The sequence below is a fragment of the Bos taurus genome, chromosome 1, assembly GCF_002263795.3.
Source record: "Bos taurus isolate L1 Dominette 01449 registration number 42190680 breed Hereford chromosome 1, ARS-UCD2.0, whole genome shotgun sequence".
In the NCBI taxonomy this organism is placed as follows: domain Eukaryota; kingdom Metazoa; phylum Chordata; class Mammalia; order Artiodactyla; family Bovidae; genus Bos; species Bos taurus.
This window is the reverse complement of record NC_037328.1, coordinates 146,706,371-146,729,412: the sequence shown is the minus strand read 5'-3', so window position 1 is coordinate 146,729,412 and position 23,042 is coordinate 146,706,371.

Genomic DNA, 23,042 nt, shown 5'->3' with positions numbered 1-23,042 from the left:
TTGACTAGACGGACCTTTGTTGGCAAAGTAATGTCTCTGCTTTTTATTATGCTATCTAGGTTGGTCATAACTTTCCTTCCAAGGAGTAAGCGTCTTTTAATTTCATGGCTGCAGTCACCATCTGCAGTGATTTGGGAGCCCCAAAAAATACAGTCTTACACTGTTTCCACTGTTTCCCCATCTATTTCCCATGAAGTGATGGGACCAGATGCCATGATCTTCATTTTCTGAATGCTGAGCTTTAGGCCAACTTTTTCACTCTCCACTTTCACTTTCATCAAGAGGCTTTTTAGTTCCTCTTCACTTTCTGCCATAAGTGTGGTGTTATCTGCATATCTGAGGTTACTGATACTTTTCCCAGCAATCTTGATTCCAGCTTGTGTTTCTTCCAGTCCAGCGTTTCTCATGATATACTCTGCATATAAGTTAAATAAGCAGGGTGACAATGTACAGCCTTGGCATACTCCTTTTCTTATTTGGAATCAGTCTGTTGTTCCATGTCCAGTTCTAACTGTTGCTTCCTGACCTGCATACAGATTTCTCAAGAGGCAAGTCAGGTGGCCTGGTATTCCCATCTCTTTCAGAATTTTCCACAGTTTACTGTGATCCACACAGTCAAAGGCTTTGGCATAGTCAATAGAGCAGAAGTAGATGTTTTTCTGGAACTCTCTTGCTTTTTTCATGATCCAGCATATGTTGGCAATTTGACACCCCAAGACACATAGTAATCAAATTAACAAAGATCAAACACAAATAACAAATATTAAAAGCAGCAAGGGAAAAACAACAAATATCACACAAGGGGATTCCCATAAGGATAACAGCTGATCTTTCCATAGAGGCTCTTCAAGCCAGAAGGGAATGGCAGGACATACTTAAAGTGATAAAAGAGAAAAACCTACAACCCAGATTACTGTACCAAGCAAGGACCTCATTCAAATATGAAGGAGTAATCAAAAGCTTTACAGACAAGCAAAAGCTGAGAGAATTCAGCACCACCAAACCAGCTCTCCAACAAATGCTAAAGGATCTTCTCTAGACAGGAAACACAGAAAGGGTGTATAAATTTGAACCCAAATCAGGAAAATAAATGGCAATGGGATCATACTTATCAATAATTACCTTAAAGGTAAATGGGTTGAATGCCCCAACCAAAAGACAAAGACTGGCTGAATGGATACAAAAACAAGACCCCTATATATGTTGTCTACAAGAGACCCACCTCAAAACAAGGGACACATGCAGATCAAAATTGAAGGCCTGGAAAAAGATATTCCACACAAACATAGACCAAAAGAAAGCAGGAGTAGCCATACTCATACCAGATGAATTAGACTTTAAAACAAAGGCTGTGAAAAGAGACAAAGAAGACACTACATAATGATCAAAGGATCAATCCAAGAAGAAGATATAGCAATTATAAATATATATGCACCCAACAAAGGAGACTATAATATGTAAGACAAATGCTAACAAGTATGAAAGGGGAAATTAACAGCAACACAATAATAGTGGGAGGCTTTAATACCCCACCCACATCTATGGATAGATCAACTAAACACAAAATTAACAAGGAAACACAAACTTTAAATCATTCAATGGACAGTTAGACCTAATTGATATCTATAGGACATTTCACCCCAAAACAATGAATTTCACCTTTTTCTCAAGTGCACATGGAACCTTCTCCAGGATAGATCACATCCTGGGCCATAAATCTAGCCTTGGTAAATTCAAAAAAATTGAAAGCATTCCAAGCATCTTTTCTGACCACAATGCAGTAAGATCAGATTTCAATTACAGGAGAAAAACTATTAAAAATTCCAATATATGGAGGCTAAACAACACGCTGCTGAATAACCAACAAATCACAGAAGAAATAAAAAAAAGAAATCAAAATATGCATAGAAATGAATGAAAATGAAAATACAACAACCCCAAACCCGTGGGACACTGCAAAAGCAGTGCTAAGGGGGAGGTTCATAGCAATACAGGCATACCTCAAGAAACAAGAAAAAAAAGTCAAATAAATAACCTAACTCTACACCTAAAGCAACTAGAAAAGGAGAAATGAAGAACCCCATGGTAAGTAGAAGGAAAGAAATCTTTAAAATTAGTGCAGAAATAAATGCAAAAGAAACAAAAGAGACCATAGCTAAAATCAACAAAGCCAAAAGCTGGTTCTTTGAAAGGATAAATAAAATGACAAACCATTAGCCAGACTCATCAAGAAACAAAGGGAGAGAAATCAAATCAATAAAATTAGAAATGAAAATGGAGAGATCACAACAGATAACACAGAAATACAAAGGATCAGAAGAGACTACTATCAGCAATTATATGCCAATAAAATGGACAACTTGGAAGAAATGGACAAATTCTTAGAAAAGTGCAACTTTTCAAAACTGAACCAGGAAGAAATAGAAAATCTTAACAGACCCATCACAAGCATGGAAATTGAAACTGTAATCAGAAATCTTCCAGCAAACAAAAGCCCAGGACCAGACAGCTTCACAGCTGAATTCTACCAAAAATTTAGAGAAGAGCTAACACCTATCCTACTCAAACTCTTCCAGAAAATTACAGAGGAAGATAAACTTCCAAATTCATTCTATGAGGCCACCATCACCCTAATACCTAAACCTGACAAAGATGCCATAAAAAAAGAAAACTACAAGCCAATATCACTGGTGAACATAGATGCAAAAATCTTCAACAAAATTCTAGCAAACATAATCCAGCAACATATTAAAGATCATACATCATGACCAAGTGGGTTTTATCCCAGGAATGCAAGGATTCTTCAATATCCGCAAATTAGTCAACGTAATACACCACATTAACATATTGAAAGATAAAAAACCGTATGATTATCTCAATAGATGCAGAGAAAGCCTTTGACAAAATTCAACATCTATTTATGATTAAAAAAAAAAAACAACCTCCAGAAAGCAGGAATAGAAGGAACATATCTCAACATAATAAAAACTATATATGAAAAACCCACAGCAAACATTATCCTCAATGGTAAAAAACTGAAAGCATTTTCCCTAAAGTCAGGAACAAGACAAGGGTGCCCAATCTCACCACTACTATTCAACATAGTTTTGGAAGTTTTGGCCACAGCAATCAGAGCAGAAAAAGAAATAAAAGGAATCCAGATTGGAAAAGAAGAAGTAAAACTCTCACTGTTTGCAGATGACATGACCCTCTACATAGAAAACCCTAAAGACTCCACCAGAAAATTATGAGAGCTAATCAATGAATATAGTAAAGTTGCAGGATATAAAATCAACACACAGAAATCCTTTGCATTCCTATGTACTAACAATGAGAAAATAGAAAGAGATATTAAGGAGAGAATTCCATTCACCATTGCAATGAAAAGAATAAAATACTTAGGAATATAACTACCTAAAGAAACAAAAGGCCTATACATATAAAACTATAAAACACTGGTGAAAGGAATCAAAGAGTACACAAATAGATGTAGAAATATACCGTGTCTATGGATCGGCAGAATCAATACAGTTTAAATGAGTATACTACCCAAAGTAATATATAGATTCAATGCAATCCCTATTAAGCTACCAATGGTATTTTTCACAGAACTAGAACAAATAATTTCACAATTTCTATGGAAATACAAAAAAGCTTAAATATTTAAAGCAATCTTGAGGAAGAAGAATGGACCTGAAGGAATCAACCTGCCTGACTTCAGGCTCTACTACAAAGCCACAGTCATCAAGACAGTATGATACTGGCACAAAGACAGAAATATAGACCAATGGAACAAAAATAAAAAGCCCAGAGATAAATCCACACACCTATGGACACCTTATCTTTGACAAAGGAGTCAAGAATATACAATGGAGAATACACAGTATACGAGCTGTTTCAAATCCTGAAAGATGATGCTGTGAAAGTGCTGCACTCAATATGCCAGCAAATTTGGAAAACTTAGCAGTGGCCACAGGACTGGAAAAGGTCATTCCAATCCCAAAGAAAGGCAATGCCAAAGAATGCTCAAACTACTGCACAATTGCACTCATCTCACACACTAGTAAAGTAATGCTCAAAATTCTCCAAGCCAGGTTTCAGCAATATGTGAACCGTGAACTTCCTGATGTTCAAGCTGGTTTTAGAAAAGGCAGAGGAACCAGAGATCAAATTGCCAACATCTGCTGGATCATGGAAAAAGCAATAGAGTTCCAGAAAAACATCTATTTCTGCTATATTGACTATGCCAAAGACTTTGACTATGTGGATCACAATAAACTGTGGAAAACTTTGAAAGAGATGGGAATACCAGACCACCTGATCTGCCTCTTGAGAAATCTGTATGCAGGTCAGGAAGCAACAATTAGAACTGGACATGGAACAACAGACTGGTTCCAAATAGGAAAAGGAGAATGTCAAGGCTGTATATTGTCACCCTGATTATTTAACTTATATGCAGAGTACATCATGAGAAATGCTGGACTGAAAGAAACAGAAGCTGGAATCAAGATTGCCAGGAGAAATGTCAATAACCTGAGATATGCAGATGACACCACCCTTATGGCAGAAAGTGAAGAGGAACTCAAAAGCCTCTTGATGAAAATGAATGTGGAAAGTGAAAAGGTTGGCTTAAAACTCAGCATTCAGAAAACAAAGATCATGGCATCCGGTCCCATCACTTTATGGGAAATAGAAGGGGAAACTGTGGAAACAGTGTCAGACTTTATTTCTCTGGGCTCCAAAATTATTGCAGATGGTGACTGCGACCATGAAATTAAAAGACGCTTACTCCTTGGAAGGAAGGTTATGTCCAACCTAGATAGCATATTCAAAAGCAGAGACATTACTTTGCCAACAAAAGTCCGTCTAGTCAAGGCTATGGTTTTTCCTGTGGCCATGTATGGATGTGAGAGTTGGACTATGAAGAAGGCTGAGGGCCGAAGAATTTATGCTTTTGAACTGTGGTGTTGGAGAAGACTCTTGAGAGTCCCTTGAACTGCAATGACATCCAACCAGTCCATTCTGAAGGATATCAGCCCTGGGATTGCTTTGGAAGGAACGATGCTAAAGCTGAATTCCAGTACTTTGGCCACCTCATGCAAAGAGTTGACTCATTGGAAAAGACTCTGATGCTGGGAGGGATTGGGGGCAAGAGGAGAAGGGGACGACAGAGAATGGGATGGCTGGATGTCATCACTGGCTCGATGGACGTGAGTCTGAGTGAACTCCAGGAGTTGGTGATGGACATGGAGGCCTGGCATGCTGCGATTCAGGAGGTCGCAAACAGTCGGACACGACTGAGCGACTGATCTGATCTGATCTGCAATCACCATCTGCAGTAATTTTGGAGCCCAAGAGAGAGAGCTAATCCAGCAATTCTCCAAGGTTTGGGCAAAAGACAACACCCCTCCCCACCTGGCTCGCCAAACATCATGTTCCGGTGGTAACACAATTCAAACCTGGTGCCACACCAGTCAGGAAATGTCAATACCCGCTACTGCTGGAGGCCCGAGTTGGCATTTTACCACATATAAACAGTCTATGACAGGTGAGCATCCTAACTGAATGCCAGGCGGCCTGGAACACATCAATTCTGCCAGTTAAGAAACAAGAGGGACAAGACTATAGACCTGTACAGGACCTCAACTGGTCAAACAAGCAACCATAACTCTACACCCCACTCTTCCTAACCCCTGTAGCTTGCTCAGCCTCCTCCCACTGAGAGCTAACATCTAGACTTGCTTAGATCTCAAGGACACATTCTTTTGCACACGCCTTGCCCAGGTATCCCAACCCATTTTTGCCTTTGAGTGGGAAGATCCAGCAGGGGGCACCAAATAACAACTCACTTGGACTCGCCTCCCACAAGGATTGAAAAACTCCCAAACCTTCTTCTGAGAAGCCTTGGCTTCCAACCTGGACTTGTTCCAGCTGGAGAGGTTTAGGTGCTGGCTGTTACAATATGTGGATGACTTGCTCTTGGCTGCTGAGAACAAAGAAGACGGCTGGAAAGGGACCAAGGCTTTGCTAGAACTGCGGATGAAAGCGGGCTACCGGGTTTCAAAGAGAAAGGTGCAGGTCTGCAAGGAGGAGGTAAGATATATAGGATTTGTTCTGAGAGAGGACATAAGCCTGATAGACCAGTCCGGGAAAGAAGTCACTTTTAGAATCTCACAACCAAAAACTCGATGACAAGTCTGAGAGTTTTGGGGAGCCACTGAGTTGCAGGAGGGCCTAGAGGAGTTATCCCACGTTGAAGGTCAGGAAGGGCGGTGGTGAGGAGATAACCCTCGTCCAAGTTAAGGAGCGGTGGCTGCAGTTTGCTGGAGTGGCCGTGAAGAGATACCCCACGCCGAAGGTAAGAGAAGCCCAAGTAAGACCATAGGTGATGCAAGAGGGCATCTGAGTGCAGACACACTGAAACCATAATCACAGAAAACTAGTCAATCTAATCACCCTAGGACCACAGCCTTGTCTAACTCAATGAAACTAAGCCAGGCCCGTGGGGCAACCCAAGATGGGTGGATCATGGTGGAGAGATCTGACAGAATGTGGTCCACTGGAGAAGAGAATGGCAAACCATCTCAGTATTCTTGCCTTGAGAACCCCATGAACAGTATGAAAAGGTGAAATGATAGGATACTGAAAGAGGAACTCCCCAGGTGAGTAGGTGCCCAATATGCTACTGGAGATCAGAGGAGAAATAACTCCAGAAAGAATGAAGGGATGGAGCCAAAGCAAAAACAATACCGAGCTGTGGATGTGACTGGTGATAGAAGCAAGGTCCGATGCTGTAAAGAGCAATATTGCATAGGAACCTGGAATGTCAGGTCCATGAATCAAGGCAAATAGGAAGTGGTCAAACAAGAGATGGCAAGAGTGAATGTTGACATTCTAGGAATCAGCGAACTAAAATGGACTGGAATGGGTGAATTTAACTCAGATGACCATTATATCTACTACTGCGGGCAGGAATCCCTCAGAAGAAATGGAGTAGCCATCATGGTCAACAAAGAGGCCAAAATGCAGTACTTGAATGCAATCTCAAAAATGACGGAATGATTTGTTTGTTTCCAAGGCAAACCATTCAATATCACAGTAATCCAAGTCTATGCCCCAACCAGTAATGCTGAAGAAGCTGAAGTTGAACGGTTCTATGAAGACCCACAAGACCTTTTAGAACTAACAACCAAAAAAGATGTCCTTTTCATTATAGGGGACTGGAATGCAAAAGTAGGAAGTCAAGAAACACCTGGAGTAACAGGCAAATTTGGCCTTGGAATACGGAATGAAGCAGGGCGAAGACTAATAGAGTTTTGCCAAGAAAATGCACTGGTCTTAACAAACACCCTGTTCTAACAACACAAGAGAAGACTCTACACATGGACACTACCAGATGGTAAACACCGAAATCAGATTGATTATATTCTTTGCAGCCAAAGATGGAGAAGCTCTATACAGTTAGCAAAAACAAGAAAGGGAGCTGACTGTGGCTCAGACCATGAACTCCTTATTGTCAAATTCAGACTGAAGTTGAAGAAAGTAGGGAAAACCACTAGACCATTCAGGTATGACCTAAGTCAAATCCCTTATGATTATACAGTGGAAGTGAGAAATAGATTTAAGGGACTAGATCTGATAGATAGAATGCCTGATGAACTATGGACAGAGGTTTGTGACATTGTACAGGAGACAGGGATCAAGACCATCCCCATGGAAAAGAAATGCAAAAAAGCAAAATGGCTGTCTGGGGAGGCTTTACAAATAGCTGTGAAAAGAAGAGAAGAGAAAAACAAAGGAGAAAAGGAAAGATATAAACATCTGAATGCAGAGTTCCGAAGAAGAGCAAGAAGAGATAAGAAAGCCTTCTTCAGTGATCAATGCAAAGAAATAGAGGGAAACAACAGACTGGGAAAGACTAGAGATCTCTTCAAGAAAATTACAGATACCAAGGGAACATGTCATGCAAAGATGGGTTCAATAAAGGACAGAAATGGTATGGATCTAACAGAAGCGGAAGCTATTAAGAAGAGGTGGCAAGAATACACAGAAGAACTGTACAAAAAAAGATCTTCACGACCCAGATAATAACGATGGTGTGGTCATTGACATAGAGTCAGACATCCTGGAATGTGAAGTCAAGCGGGCCTTAGAAAGCATCACTACGAACAAAGCTAGTGGAGGTGATGGAATTCCAGTTGAGCTATTTCAAATCCTGAAAGATGATGCTGTGAAAGTACTGCACTCAATATGCCAGCAAATTTGGAAAACTCAGCAGTGGCCACAGGACTGGAAAAGGTCAGTTTTCATTCCAATCCCAAAGAAAGGCAATGCCAAAGAATGCTCAAACTACTGCACAGTTGCACTCATCTCACACGCTAGGAAAGTAATGCTCAAAATTCTCCAAGCCAGGTTTCAGCAATATGTGAACCGTGAACTTCCAGATGTTCAGGCTGATTTTAGAAAAGGCAGAGGAACCAGAGATCAAATTGCCAACATCCGCTGGATCATGGAAAAAGCAAGAGAGTTCCAGAAAAACATCCATTTGTGCTTTATTGACTATACCAAAGCCTTTGACTGTGTGTTCTGTGTGGAGCACAATAAACTATGGAAAATTCGAAAATAGATGGGAATACCAGACCACCTGACCTGCCTCTTGAGAAATTTGTATGCAGGTCAGGAAGCAACAGTTAGAACTGGACATGGAACAACAGACTGGTTCCAAATAGGAAACGGAGTACGTCAAGTTTGTATATTGTCACCCTGCTTATTTAACTTCTATGCAGAGTACATCATGAGAAATGCTGGGCTGGAAGAAGCACAAGGTGGAATCAAAATTGCCGGGAGAAACAAAAATAACCTCAAATATGCAGATGACATCACCCTTATGGCAGAAAGTGAAGAGAAACTAAAAAGCCTCTTGATGAAGGTGAAAGAGGAGAGGGAAAAAGTTGGCTTAAAACTCAACATTCAGAAAACGAAGATCATGGCATCTGGTCCCATCACTTCATGGGCAATAGATGGGGAAACTGTGGAAACAGTGTCAGACTTAATTTTTCTGGGCTCCAAAATCACTGCAGATGGTTACTGCAGCCATGAAATTAAAAGACACTTACTCCTTGGAAGGAAAGTTATGACCAGCCTAGACAGCATATTCAAAAGCCTTTGCCAACAAAGGCCTGTCTAGTCAAGGCTATGGTTTTCCTGTGGTCATGTATGGATGTGAGAGTCGGACTGTGAAGAAGGCTGAGCGCCGAAGAATTGATGCTTTTGAACTGTGGTGTTGGAGAAGACTCTTGAGAGTCCCTTGGACTGCGAGGAGATCCAACCAGTCCATTCTGAAGGAGATCAGCCCTGGGATTTCTTTGAAAGGAATGATGCTAAAGCTGAAACTCCAGTACTTTGGCCATCTCATGTGAAGAGTTGACTCATTGGAAAAAACTCTGATGCTGGGAGGGATTGGGGGCAGGAAGCGAAGGGGACGAAAGAGGATGAGTTGGCTGGATGGCATCACTGACTCGATGGATGTGAGTCTGAGTGAACTCAGGGAGTTGGTGATGGACTGGGAGGCCCTGGCATGCTGTGATTCATGGGGTCGCAAAGAGTCGGACACGACTGAGCGACTGAACTGAACTGAACTGAACTGAGTTTTGTAGGATTTGCATCCCAGGATATTCTCAGATGGCCCAGCCTTTATATGAACTCCAACAGGGCCAGAAGGGGATTCATTAAATTGGACTGAAAGACAGCAGCAGTCCTGTGAACAACTAACGTTGGCACTTACATCGGCACCACCTTAGGCCTGCCAGACCTTACTAAGCCATTTACTCTTTCTGTAACTGAAAAGGATAAAGTGGCTATGGGTGTATTAACCCAGAATGGGAACATGGGACAGACCGGTGGGTGGCCTATCTCTCCAACCGACTGGACAGTCTTGCCACCGGATGGCCTAGATGTTTACGGGCAATTGCTACAGTTGCCTTACTGGCTCAGGAGGCAACCAAGCTGACTTCAGGCTGAGACTTAACCTTAAAAGTCCCCCCGTGAGGTCAACGCTCTCCTCCGAGGAGACCCCAACAAGTGGCTGTCAACGTCTCGGATTACGCAATCCTAGGAGACTTTATGTGAGAACCCCCATGTCACTATTGAGCCTTGCCAGGCCTTAAACCCAGCTACACTCCTTCCTGTGGGAGAAGGTGGACATTCACATACTTGTAAAGAGATCTTGGAAGAAGTTTATGCTAGCAGGCCTGACCTGAGGGACCAGCCAATCCCAGACCCAGACTGGGTCCTATACACCAATGGCATCAGCCTGGTGAAACAAGGACAATGGCTGTTGGGGCATGCAGTAGTCACAGAGGAAACCATCATTGAAGCTGGTTCCCTGCCATCCCACTGGTCTGCTTAGCGAGCTGAATTATATGCTCTAATTCGGGCTCTCCGGCTGTCAAAAGGTAAGAAGACAAACATTTACGCTGACTCTAGCTAGGTTTGCTCTCATTATGTTGCACATGCATGGGGCCCTACAAGGAGAGAAGTCTCTTGACAGCTAACAGAAAGGACATTCAAAACAAGGAGAACATCTTGAGCCTACTAGATGTTGTATGGGAACGTGAAAAAGAGGCAGTGATGCACTGCCGGGGTCACCAAAATGAGGATACCCCACAGGTGCGAGGAAACTGACTGGCAGATAAAATCGCTTAACTCCATATATATAACAATATCAACTTCTAGAGGGTGCAGAACAACAGGAACTTTCCCTCACTGCTGGTAGGAAGTATGTACAGCCATTTTGTAAGACAGTTGGGAAGTTTTTTCCAAAGCTAAAACCTCTCACCTCGGGGTCCAACAATCGTGCTCTCTTTCTGTATTTAGACAACTGCTTTGAAAATCTATCTCCAAATTCAAGCAGAGAGGCAATTATGCACAGCAACACTATCCATAATAGCTAAAAACTTGAAGAAATCAGTATATCCTTCAAAAGATGAAAGTATAAGCAAATTGGTTTACATCCATGTCAAGGTAAGTAGAATATGCTACCCCCAAAATATGCCTCTCTGATAAAAGGATTATTTCAGTCTGAGGATTATTTCACAAACTAAGAAAAAGAATCTCAGAATTTCTGCTCAGAAAAATGAGCAGAGATTGCCCTTTTCTGACGGACTTTTACAATAGAGAAATGCCCATATTTAAGGGCTGTCCCTCTTTGCACCAGAAATAGAAGGATGATTAAATCTTACATAGAGATTTGATGGTGGAGGAGTTCTGATTTCAATCAGCAAACAATCATACACTTCTTTTCTGTGTTTTGCATGATGACCTGCCAAAACTCACTTCCCCAATCCCCCAAGGTCTTTCTTTTGTTTGTATCCTAAAATTGTATTTGAGGTGATGGCTTTGGACATTTCAGGGAGCGATTCAGTTTTCCTGGGTAGCTCTTCTATATACAGGAGGTATACATGCTATTAAACTGTTTTTTCTCTTGATAATCTTTTTTTTTTCTTTGTTTTTTTTTTTACAGGAGAAATCTTGACTAATAACCTACAAGAGTAGAAGAAAAATCGTTTTTCCTCCCATACACATGCAATGGGATACTGCTCAGCAATAGAAAGGAATGAGCCATGAATCAATGGAAATACAAAAATTTATTGTTCAGTCGCTTAGTCATGTCCAACTCTTTGCAATCCTATAGACAGTAGCACACCAGGCTTCCCTGTCCATCACCATTTCCCAGAGCTTTCTCAAACTGGTATCCATCGAGTCAGTGATGCCATCTAACCATCTGATCCTCTGTCGTCTCCTTCTGCCTTCTATTTTCCCCAACATCAGGGTCTTTTCCAATGAGTCAGTTATTCACATCAGTTGGCCAAAGTATTGGAGCTTCAGCTTCATCATCAGGCCTTCCAATGAACACCCAGGACTGGTCTCCTTTAGGATGGACTGGTTGGATCTCCTTGCAGTCCAAGGGACTCTCAAGAGTCTTCTCCAACACCACAGTTCAAAAGCATCAATTCTTCAGTGCTCAGCTTTCTTTATGGCCCAACTCTCACATCCATGCATGACTTCTGGAAAAACCATGGCTTTGGCTAGATGGACATTTGCCTGCAAAGTAATATCTCTGCTTTTTAATAAGTTGTCTAGGTTGGTCATAGCTTTTCTTTTAAGGAGCAAGCATTTTTTTTTTAATTTCATGATTCCACTCACCGACCACAGTGATTTTGGAGCCCAAAAAAAGTGAAGTCTGTCACTGTCTGCATTGTTTCCCCATCTATTTGCCATGAGGTGATGGGACCGGATACCATGATCTTAGATTTTGAATGTTGCGCTTTAGGCCATCTTTTTCACTCTCCTCTTTCACCTTCATCAAGAGGCTCTTTAGTTCCTCTTCACTTTCTGCCATAAAGTTGGTGTCATCTGCATATCTGAGGTTATTGACATTTCTCCTGGCAGTCTTGATTTCACTTTGTGCTTCATCCAGCCTGGCATTTTGCATGATGTTCTCTGATATTAAGTTACATAAGCAGGGTGACAATATACAGCCTTGATGTACTCCTTTCTCAATTTGGAGCCAGTCTGTTGTTCCATGTCCTGTTCTAACTGTTGTTTTTTGACCTGCATACAGGTATTTCAGGAGGCAAGTAAGGTGGTCTGGTATTCCCATCTCTTTAAGAATTTTCCATAGTTTGTTGTGTTCTGCACAATTAGCAACTTTAGTGTGGTCAAAGAAGCAGATGTTTTTATGGAGGTCTCTTGCTTTTTCTATGATTCAGTGGAAGTTGGCAATTAGATAGCTGGTTCCTCTGCCTTTTCTAAATCCAGCTTGAACATCTGGAAGTTCTCAGTTCACGTACTGATGAAACCTAGCTTGGAGAATTTACAGTCTTATTTTGCTAGCTTGTGAAATCAGTGCAATTGTGTAATAGTTTGAACATTATTTGGTCTTGTCTTTTCTTTGGGATTGAAGAGAAAACTCACCTTTCCAGTCCTGTGGCTACTGCTGAGTGAGAAGGGACAAATTATCTCTCTATAAGCTGAACAAAGGTGTTTTTGTTTACAGTCAGCAGAAGGGCAGTGTCCATACCATTAAGTATGATTATAAAAACAAAAACAACAAAGAACAAGTGAAAGAAAGAGTTTCCAACATGGAGTCAGAATTGGCTTTCTCCCTGCAACAAACAGACTCTGTAGACGAAATGCAAAATGGATCACACATAAACTATGGGCTTTATTTTGTGGAGTTCTTCCCAAGGTGCATTCCAGTCCCCTATAATGAAAAGGACATCTTTTTTGGGTGTTAGTTCTAAAAGGTCTTGTAGGTCTTCATAGAACCGTTCAACTTCAGCTTCTTCAGCATTACTGGTTGGGGCAGACTTGGATTACTGTGATATTGAATGGTTTGCCTTCAAAACGAACAGAGATCATTCTGTCGTTTTTGAGATTGCATCCAAGTACTGCATTTCGGACTCTTTTGTTGACCATGATGGCTACTCCATATCTTCTGAGGGATTTCTGCCCACAGTAGTAAATATAATGGTCATCTGAGTTAAATTCACCCATTCCAGTCCATTTCAGTTCGCTGATTCCTAGAATGTTCACATTCACTCTTGCCATCTCTTGTTTGACCACTTCCTATTTGCCTTGATTCATGGACCTGACATTCCAGGTTCCTATGCAATATCGCTCTTTACAGCATCAGACCTTGCTTCTATCACCAGTCACATCCACAGCTGGGTATTCTTTTTGCTTTGGCTCCATCCCTTCATTCTTTCTGGAGTTATTTCTCCACTGATCTCCAGTAGCATATTGCACCCCTACTGACCTGGGGAGTTCCTCTTTCAGTATCCTATCATTTCACCTTTTCATACTGTTCATGGGGTTCTCAAGGCAAGAATACTGAAGTGGTTTGCCATTCCCTTCTCCAGTGGACCACATTCTGTCAGATCTCTCAACCAAGACCTGCCCATCTTGCCCATCAGCTTACAGCTCAACATTCAGAAAATGAATATCACGGCATCCGGTCCCATCGCTTCATGGGAAATAGATGGGGAAACAGTGGAAACAGTGTCAGATTTTATTTTTCTGGGATCCAAAATCACTGCAGATGGTGACTACAGCCATAAAATTAAAAGACGCTTACTCCTTGGAAGGAAAGTTATGACCAAACTAGATAGCATATTCAAAAGCAGAGACATTACTTTGCCAACAAAGGTTCCTCTAGTCAAGGCTATGATTTTTCCTGTGGCCATGTATGGATGTGAGAGTTGGACTGTGAAGAAAGCTGAGCGCTGAAGAATTGATGCTTTTGCACTGTGGTGTTGGAGAAGACTCTTGAGAGTTCCTTGGACTGCAAGGAAATCCAACCAGTCCATTCTAAAGGATATCAGCCCTGGGATTTCTTTGGAAGGACTGATGCTAAAGCTGAAACTCCAGTACTTTGGCCACCTCATGCAAAGAGTTGACTCATTGAGAAAGACTCTGATGCTGGGAGGGATTGAGGGCAGGAGCAGAAGGGGACGACAGAGGATGAGATGGCTGGATGGCATCACTGACTCGATGGACGTGAGTCTCAGTGAACTCCAGGAGTTGGTGTTGGACAGGGAGGCCTGGCGTACTGCGATTCATGGGGTCACAAAGAGTCGGACACGACTGAGCGACTGATCTGATCTGATCTGATCCCAAGGTGCAGGAGCTATCAGTGCTGAAACCTCTGCATGTGTCATCTGGAAAGGAGCAATACATGGATAAATGGCAAGTGGTGGACACCAGGCTCCTCACTGTGGGAGCAGGAAGTTACAGATGAATAAGAGGGAAGGCCTCTGCCCTTGTGGTCCTGGATCTCAGCTTCCTGGGAGGATGATGTGGGGAGTTGACTGGCCTGGGGAACCACACAGATCTTTATACTGGGAAGGCCCTGCTGACATAGGAACAGGGCAATCTTTCCACCCACACCTGCTACAAACACTCATCTCTCCATGATCTTCCACGTGCAGCTTTAAGACATTCTCCCCCTAGTCAGATAAAGGACTGTGAGGGACCAACTTACCCATAACATGTCCCAATGCGGTAGAAATTGTTAGGCAGTCAGTGTAGAAGTCAGAGCCTTGGTTCTTTTTCTAATTTCAATTTTAATTCTCTCACAAAATTTTTTGGCTCCACTAACCTAAAGCTGCATTTGTTCCAATTTCCAGACATTCAGAGGAATGTATTCCTGGTCTGGAGGGTCATAAAACATTCAGACCTTGGACAAGACAATCATTCCCGGCTGTTCAGTTTATCAAGGAGAAAAACTCCAGGTAGATAATTAGCTCCTAAACATACATCTAACCCCTAAATAATGGTCTGAGGTCTTAAGAAATGGTTGAGGGGTGGTGTTGCAATGTCTAGAAAAACTGAGAAACTGGAGGACCTAAGAAAGCCATAAAAATGGCAAACTGAACATTGCAACATTTAAACTGTTTGGTCAGGAAATACATACATCTGGCCCAAGTCAGGATGGCATCACTGACTCAATGGACATGAGTTTGAGCAAACTCTGGTAGACAGTGAAGGACAGGGAAACCTGGAGTGCTGCAGTCCATGCTGTCACAGTCAGTCAGACACGACTGAGTGACTGAACAACAAAGCAGAAATACTAGGAATGTTCAGGCCTGCTCACTGTTCTCTTTATCTTCTTTGTTCTCAGAAAAAGGAAAGAAAAAAACTCATTCCTCTTTTTTTTTTCCTTTTCACTGCAACACCCACACCCAGAGGCAGCGCCACCTTCCCTGGTGGCTGAGCCCAGGCACCCAGGGCCTCCCACTTCCCTTGTGCTCCAGTGACTGTCAGCTCTCCCCCAGAGTCTATGGCCAGTGCCCACACTAATACCCCTCTACGGCCACAGCCCTGGCCCAAGCCCGATCCTCCCATCAGGACCTTCAAAACTCCCTGCCCTCATGGTGCATCTCACACCCCATCTCAATGTGGTCTTTCTGAAGCATAAACCAGACGGTGACTTTCTGCCACCTGTAATGCCCCATAGGTTTTCTCCCTTTGGTTGGGGTGTCTTGTGAAAAAGGCGTTCACCTGGCCCTGTCCTCATGAGGCTGCTGGCTCCTGGGTTCCGGAACACTGAGCACCTGAGCAGGACACAGCACAAAACCCCAGAATGGGGCTGGGACTGCTGCTGCCTGATCAAAGAGAGTAGAGAAGGGTTCACCAGCTGGGACACAAACTCTGCAAGAGTGGCCTCTCCCTTGGCCGTTACATCACCCCCATGGGACTTGAGGGAAGGAGGGACCGAGGCACGTGTTAGCTCATTCCTAAGCAGGATAGTATAGGTTCATTCGTGTCCCCCAAAATTTACATGCTGAACCTCTATCCCCCAGGACCCCAGGATGCAGCTGTATTGGGGGATGGAGTTTTCAAAGAGCTGACAAAGTAAAATGCTGTCACTATGGTGGATCCTAAAATCCTAAAAGATGTGTTTAAATGGTGCATTTAATATGTCAATAAGTTTGGAAAACTCAGTAGTGGCCACAGGAAAGAAAAAGGTCAGTTTTCTATCAATCCCAAAGAAGGGCAATGCCAGAGAATGTTCAAAGTGTTACTGAAAGTGTTAGTCTTTCAGCTGTGTCCAACTCTTTGCAACCCATGGACTGTAGCTTGTCAGGCTTTTCTGCCCATGAAATCCTACAGGCAAGAATCCTGGAGTGGGTAGCCATGCCCTTCTCCAGGAGATCTTCCCAATCCAGGGATCAAACTCAAGTCACCTGCGTTGCAGGTGGGTTGTTTACTGCCTGAGCCACCAGGGAAGCCATGAGAATGTTCTAACTACCATATGATTGTGCTCATTTCACATGCCAGTAAGGTTATGCTCAAAGTCCTTCAAGCTAGGCTTCAGCAGTACACGAACCGAGAAATTCCAGATGTACAAGCTGAGTGTAGGAAAGGCAGAGGAACCAGAGATCAAATTGCCAACATCTGCTGCATCATAAAAAAAAGCAAGAGTATTCCAGAAAAACACCTACTCTGTTTCAGTGACTATGACAAAGCCTTTGACTGTGTGGATCACAACAAACTGTGGAAAATCCTTAAAGAGATGGGAATACCAGACAACCTTTCCTGTCTCCTGAGAAACTTGTATGCAGGTAAGAAAGAAACAGTTAGAACAGGACATGGAAAAATAGACTGGTTCCAAGTTGAGAAAGAAGTTTGTCAGGGTTATATATTGTCACCCAGCTTATTTAACTTACATGCAGCGCACATCATGTGAAATGCTAGATTGGATGAATCACAAGGTGGAATCAAGATTTCCAGAAGAAATATCAACAACTTCTGTCCACGGAGTTGCAATAAATTGAATATGACTTAGTGATTGAAACAACACTATCCCATACCTGAATCCTAACCTGCACCCATACCTTGATCCCTGCCATAACCCGTTAACTGAACACCTAATTCCTAACATCTTTTTCCTAAAACCTAACACATGATCCCTAAAACCTAGTTGCCAGAGTCCAGCTCCAGCAGCCAGGGATTCAACCTGAAGAGATGAGCAGTGTCAGCGAGAAACTGAGGCAGCCTCTCAGTTTTCTTGGACTGCCTGTTTATTTCAAGCTTATGATTCTCTTTTATACTTTTACAAAAGCATTAGGTCAGAGGTTTGATATTTTCAGTTCCCACTGACCCAGATTTGTTGTCTCCATAAATCATTGTTGCCCCTCAAAAGGAGTTTCTGCCTCAGCGATTCTCTTATCTACTTTTTCTCATGTGTCCTTGTGAATACACTGTAACTCATGCTAATGTCTGGGCTGCATACCACATTCCTCAGTTTATTTCTTATCTTTCTAAGTCCTGTTTGCCCCTAGTATCCTAAGCTCACTATTTCTTAGAAAGGGCTTCTAGCTAATAATATCTCTAAAGTCCCTAATTTCTATAAGCTATAGTAGAATATGCTAACATTACACCATTCCTTAAATCTTTAGCTTCTAACTATTTTAATTATTCCTATGATGTAAAAGACGCTTACTCCTTGGAAGAAAAGTTATGACCAACCTAGATACCATATTCAAAAGCAGAGACATTACTTTGCCAGCAAAATTCCATCTAGTCAAGGCTATGCTTTTTCCAGTGGTCATGTATGGATGTGAGAGTTGGACTGTGAAGAAAGCTGAGGGCCGAAGAATTGATGCTTTTGAACTGTGGTGTTGGAGAAGACTCTTGAGAGTCCCTTGGACAGCAAGGAGATCCAACCAGTCCATTCTGAAGGAGATCAGCCCTGGGATTTCTTTGGAAGCAATGATGCTAAAGCTGAAACTCCAGTACTTTGGCCACCTCATGCGAAAAGTTGACTCTTTGGAAAAGACTCTGATGCTGGGAGGGATTGGGGGCAGAAGGAGAAGGGGACAACAGTGATGAGATGGCTGGATGGCATCACTGACTCAATGGACGTGAGTCTGTGTGAACTCCGGGAGTTGGTGATGGACACGAAGGCCTGGAGTGCTGTGATTCATGGGGTCGCAAAGAGTCGGACACGACTGAGCAACTGAACTGAACTGAAATGAACTGATGATCTAAATTCAGCAAACTCTTTTGCCATAAACACTTTCCTCACAAACAGGCTTCAGATAGCAATACCTCCCATGGTCTCAAGCTGTGGCCTGTGTGCTCACCCTGGAACACTCTTTTGTAAAAGTCCTTGAACAAATGTCAATGATTAATTTTATGAATTATTCTCTGAGCACAGCTGAAGAAGACTTTGTGCCTTCTCATGCTCCTCTCAAGAACAATAAGCACCTTAATATTCTTTTCAGTCAACTCAGCTGAGGAAAGGAAAAAACAAGTCAGAATCACAAAGCCTAACTCCTTCATCCCGGGTCCGTGCCTGTGGGACAGAGAGGGGGTTGTGGCTGTGCCTCCATTTTGTCAGTAATGCCTAACATGGCTCCCGACACCTAGTCATTAATCCCAAAAACCTGACCCTAAACTATACCATAAAACCTAACCTAAAATCATAACCCAAACACACATTTATCCATTAAAACAAACAAACAAAAAACCCAAAACTATAAAGGCATAAACATAATTCACACTGGCTTTTGTTGGTCTCAAAAACACCTGGCAACTCCCACTTAAGGGTCTTGCATTTCTTAATCCCTCCATCTGGATTACTCCTTCCATAACTCTTCACAGCTTATTCATCACTCCCTTCAGTTCAGTTCATTTCAGTCGCTCAGTTCTATCCAACTCTTTGCGATCCCATGAATCACAGCACACCAGGCCTCCCTGTCCATCACCAACCTCCAGAGTTCACCCAAACTCATGTGCATCCATCCAGCCATCTCATCCTCTGTCATCCCTTTCTCCTCCTGCCCCCAATCCCTCCCAGCATCAGGGTCTTTTCCAATGAGTCAACTCTTCGCATGAGGTGGCCAAAGTATTGGAGTTTCAGCCTCAGCATCAGTCCTTCCAATGAACATCCAGGACTGGTCTCCTTCGGGATGGACTGGTTGGATCTCCTTGCAGTCCAAGGGACTCTCAAGAGTCTTCTCCAACACCACAGTTCAAAACCATCAATTTTTCGGCATTCAGCTTTCTTCACAGTCCAACTCTCACATCCATACATGACCACTGGAAAAACCATAGCCTTGAATAGACGGACCTTTGTGGGCAAAGTAATGTCTCTGCTTTTCAATATGCTCTCTAGGTTGGTCATAACTTTCCTTCCAAAGAGTAAGCGTATGTTAACTTCATGGCTGCAGTCACCATCTGCAGTGATTTTGGAGCCCCAAAAAGTAAAATCTGACACTGTTTCCACTGTTTCCCCATCAATTTCCAATGAAGTGATGGGACCGGATGCCATGATATTCGTTTTCTGAATATTGAGTTTTAAGCCAACTTTTTCACTCTCCTCTTTCACTTTCATCAAGAGGCTCTTTAGTTCCTCTTCACTTTGTGCCATAAGGGTGGTGTCATCTGCATATCTGAGGTTATTGATATTTCTCCCAGCAATCTTGATTCCAGCTTGTGCTTCCTCCATCCCAGCGTTTCTCATGATGTACTCTGCACAGAAGTTAAATAAGCAGGGTGACAATATACAGCCTTGACGTTCTCCTTTTCCTATTTGGAACCAGTCTGTTGTCCCATGTCCAGTTCTAACTGCTGCTTCCTGACCTGCATATAGGTTTCTCAAGAGGCAGGTCAGGTGGTCTGGTATTCCCATCTCTTTCAGAATTTTCCACAGTTGATTGTGATCCACACAGTCAAAGGCTTGGCATAGTCAATAAAGCAGAAATAGATGTTTTTCTTAAACTCTCTTGCTTTTTCAATGATCCAGCAGATGTCGGCAATTTGATCTCTGGTTTCTCTGCCTTTTCTAAAACCAGCTTGAACAACTGGAAGTTCACGGTTCATGTATTGCTGAAGCCTGGCTTGGAGAATTTGGAGCATTACTTTACTAGCGTGTGAGATGAGTGCAATTGTGCAGTAGTTTGAGCACTCTTTGACATTGCCTTTCTTTAGGATTGGAATGAAAACTGACCTTTTCCACTCCTGTGGCCACTGCTGAGTTTTCCAAATTTGCTGGCATATTGAGTGCAGCACTTTCACAGCATCATCTTTCAGGATTTGAAATAGCTCAACTGGAATTCCATCACCTCCACTAGCTTTGTTTGTAGTGATGCTTCTTAATGCCTACTTGACTTCGCATTCCAGGCTGTCTGTCTCTAGGTGAGTGATCACACCATCATGATTATTCACTCCCTTAGTGTAAATGTAAATGGCTTTCCTGGTGGCTCAGTTGGTAAAGAATCTGCCTGCAATGCAGGAGACCCAGGTTTGATCCCTGGGTTGGGAAGATCCCCTGGAGAAAGGCATGGCTACCCACTCCAGTATTCTTGCCTGGAGAATTCCATGGACAGAGGAGTCTGGTGGGCTACAGTCCATGGGATCTCAAAGAGTCGGACACAACTGAGCAACTAACTAGTGTAAATGTAGCTTTTCAACATGAACTAGCACTGACACTCCTGCCCCTCCCTGTCCTCTGCATTCCTACCTTCCACCTTACCACGTAGTATTTATGCATATTCTAGTGTAACTATAGATGTCACCTGCTGTAGCTGTGGTTTGCTGTCTGTCTCCCATTGTTTGAACGTTGGCTCAGATAGACTTAGCCTAATTCGGTCACTGATTCATCCCAATCACCTAAGACGTTGCTTTGGGCATGAACACTCGTTGATTACATCCCCTCTGACCACAGCCACCTCCTCTGCAGCACTCTTACCCCAGCCCTTCCCCTCCTTCAAGCTGGTTCAGGGGGTGATGTATTGCTCAGATTCTGAAGTCCATCTGAAGCCCAGCTCTACCAACCAGATACAGGAGTCAATGTTTGTGAGCCTTGGTTTCCTCTTCTGAGAAAGAAGGCTAATAACTGCACTTGAACAACTTCAGATGGCTGTGATGATTGAATGAGTGAAGCATGTAAAGCACTTAGGAGAGTGCTGAGCACATGATAAGAGATCAGTAAAGGTCAGCATTATTAGTCTTCTTTTCACATCATCTGCTTCAATATACAGCAAGGAGCTCACTGCATCATTGGCCAGGATTTGTAGCTCTTCTTAGCCATTGCCTTTCCAGCCCTCTCACCTAGTACCTGATAAAATACTCAACAGACTAGGGAGAAGGAACTTCCTCAAACTGATCAAGGGCATCTACAAAAAACCCACAGCTAACATCATACCTAATGGCAAATGAATGGATGCTGTGCCCCTGAGATCAGAGACAAGACAAGAATGTTCACACTTGCCAGTTCTCTCAGTACTGCACTGAAGACCCTAATCGGAGCAATTAGGTAAGAAAGTTAAATAAAAGGACCACAGATTGGAAAAGGAAACAGAAAATGTTTATTCACAGATGACATGATCTTACATATTGAAAATCCAAAGGAATCCACACACACACACAAAAAAAAGGACTAAGAAATGAGTTCACCAAGGTGGCAGAATAAAAAGCTTTATTTTTTTTTTCTGTGCTCTGAAATGGATTGTGTTGCCCCAAAATCATATATCAACTCCCTAATTTCCAAATATACTATCAAGCAAATAGGATGATTTGTGAAGTGACTGAGATTAATGAGATCATAAGAGTGGAACTCTGACCTGATATGAATAGAATTGCTGTCATTATAAAACAGAAATAGATGCTAGAGACCCTGTCTCTCTCACTTTAAAATGTTTAGTGCACAGTGAGAGAATGGCCATCTGCAAGCCAGGAAGAGAAATCTCACCAGGAACTGAACTCTGTCAGAACCTTAATCTTGGACTTTCCAACCTCCAGAATTGTGAGAAAATAAAAATTTATGTTGTTAAAGTGGCCCACTCTGCAGTACTTTGTTATGATGGCCCAAGCAGACAAAGACAACTTGCAAAGAAAAATCATAAAATAATTTTTTTTCATAGAAAGAGTATTTATTTTTTAAGCAATTCATTCAAACCAAAAAAAAATAAAAATTAAAAAAAAAGAAAGCAACAGTTTCACTTCATCTGAAGTGAAAATAAATCCAAATAATTGCTTTATACTCTTGCCAGGACCCTGCCTTGACAGGATTAAATAGGACTGGTGTGGTTTCACCATGGTATACCTGGGCTATTGGATCACAAACAGAAACTATGGCTCCTTTTCTCAATAGGATGTTTCAGTCCTTGGTAATTAACTGACTGAATCCAGCAGAGCCAAGAGACCAAATTCTTGTTCATTGTTTTCTGCTGTTTTATTGATAAATAATTTTTTTTAATTCCATTCATGATAGCATCAAAAAAGAATTAAGTGCTTAGAAATAAATTTCCAAAAGGAGCAAAAACTATACTCTTAGAACCACAAAACTGTGCTGAAAGAAATTAAGTATGTAAATATATGGAAACCATGTTCAATGTTCATATATCAGAATGCTTAATATGCTGAGATGGCAATAATCCCCAAACATACTTCCATATTTACATCATCCTATCAAAATCCCCAAATAATTCTTTGTCAAAATCGACAACCTGACTGTATAATTCATGTGCAAA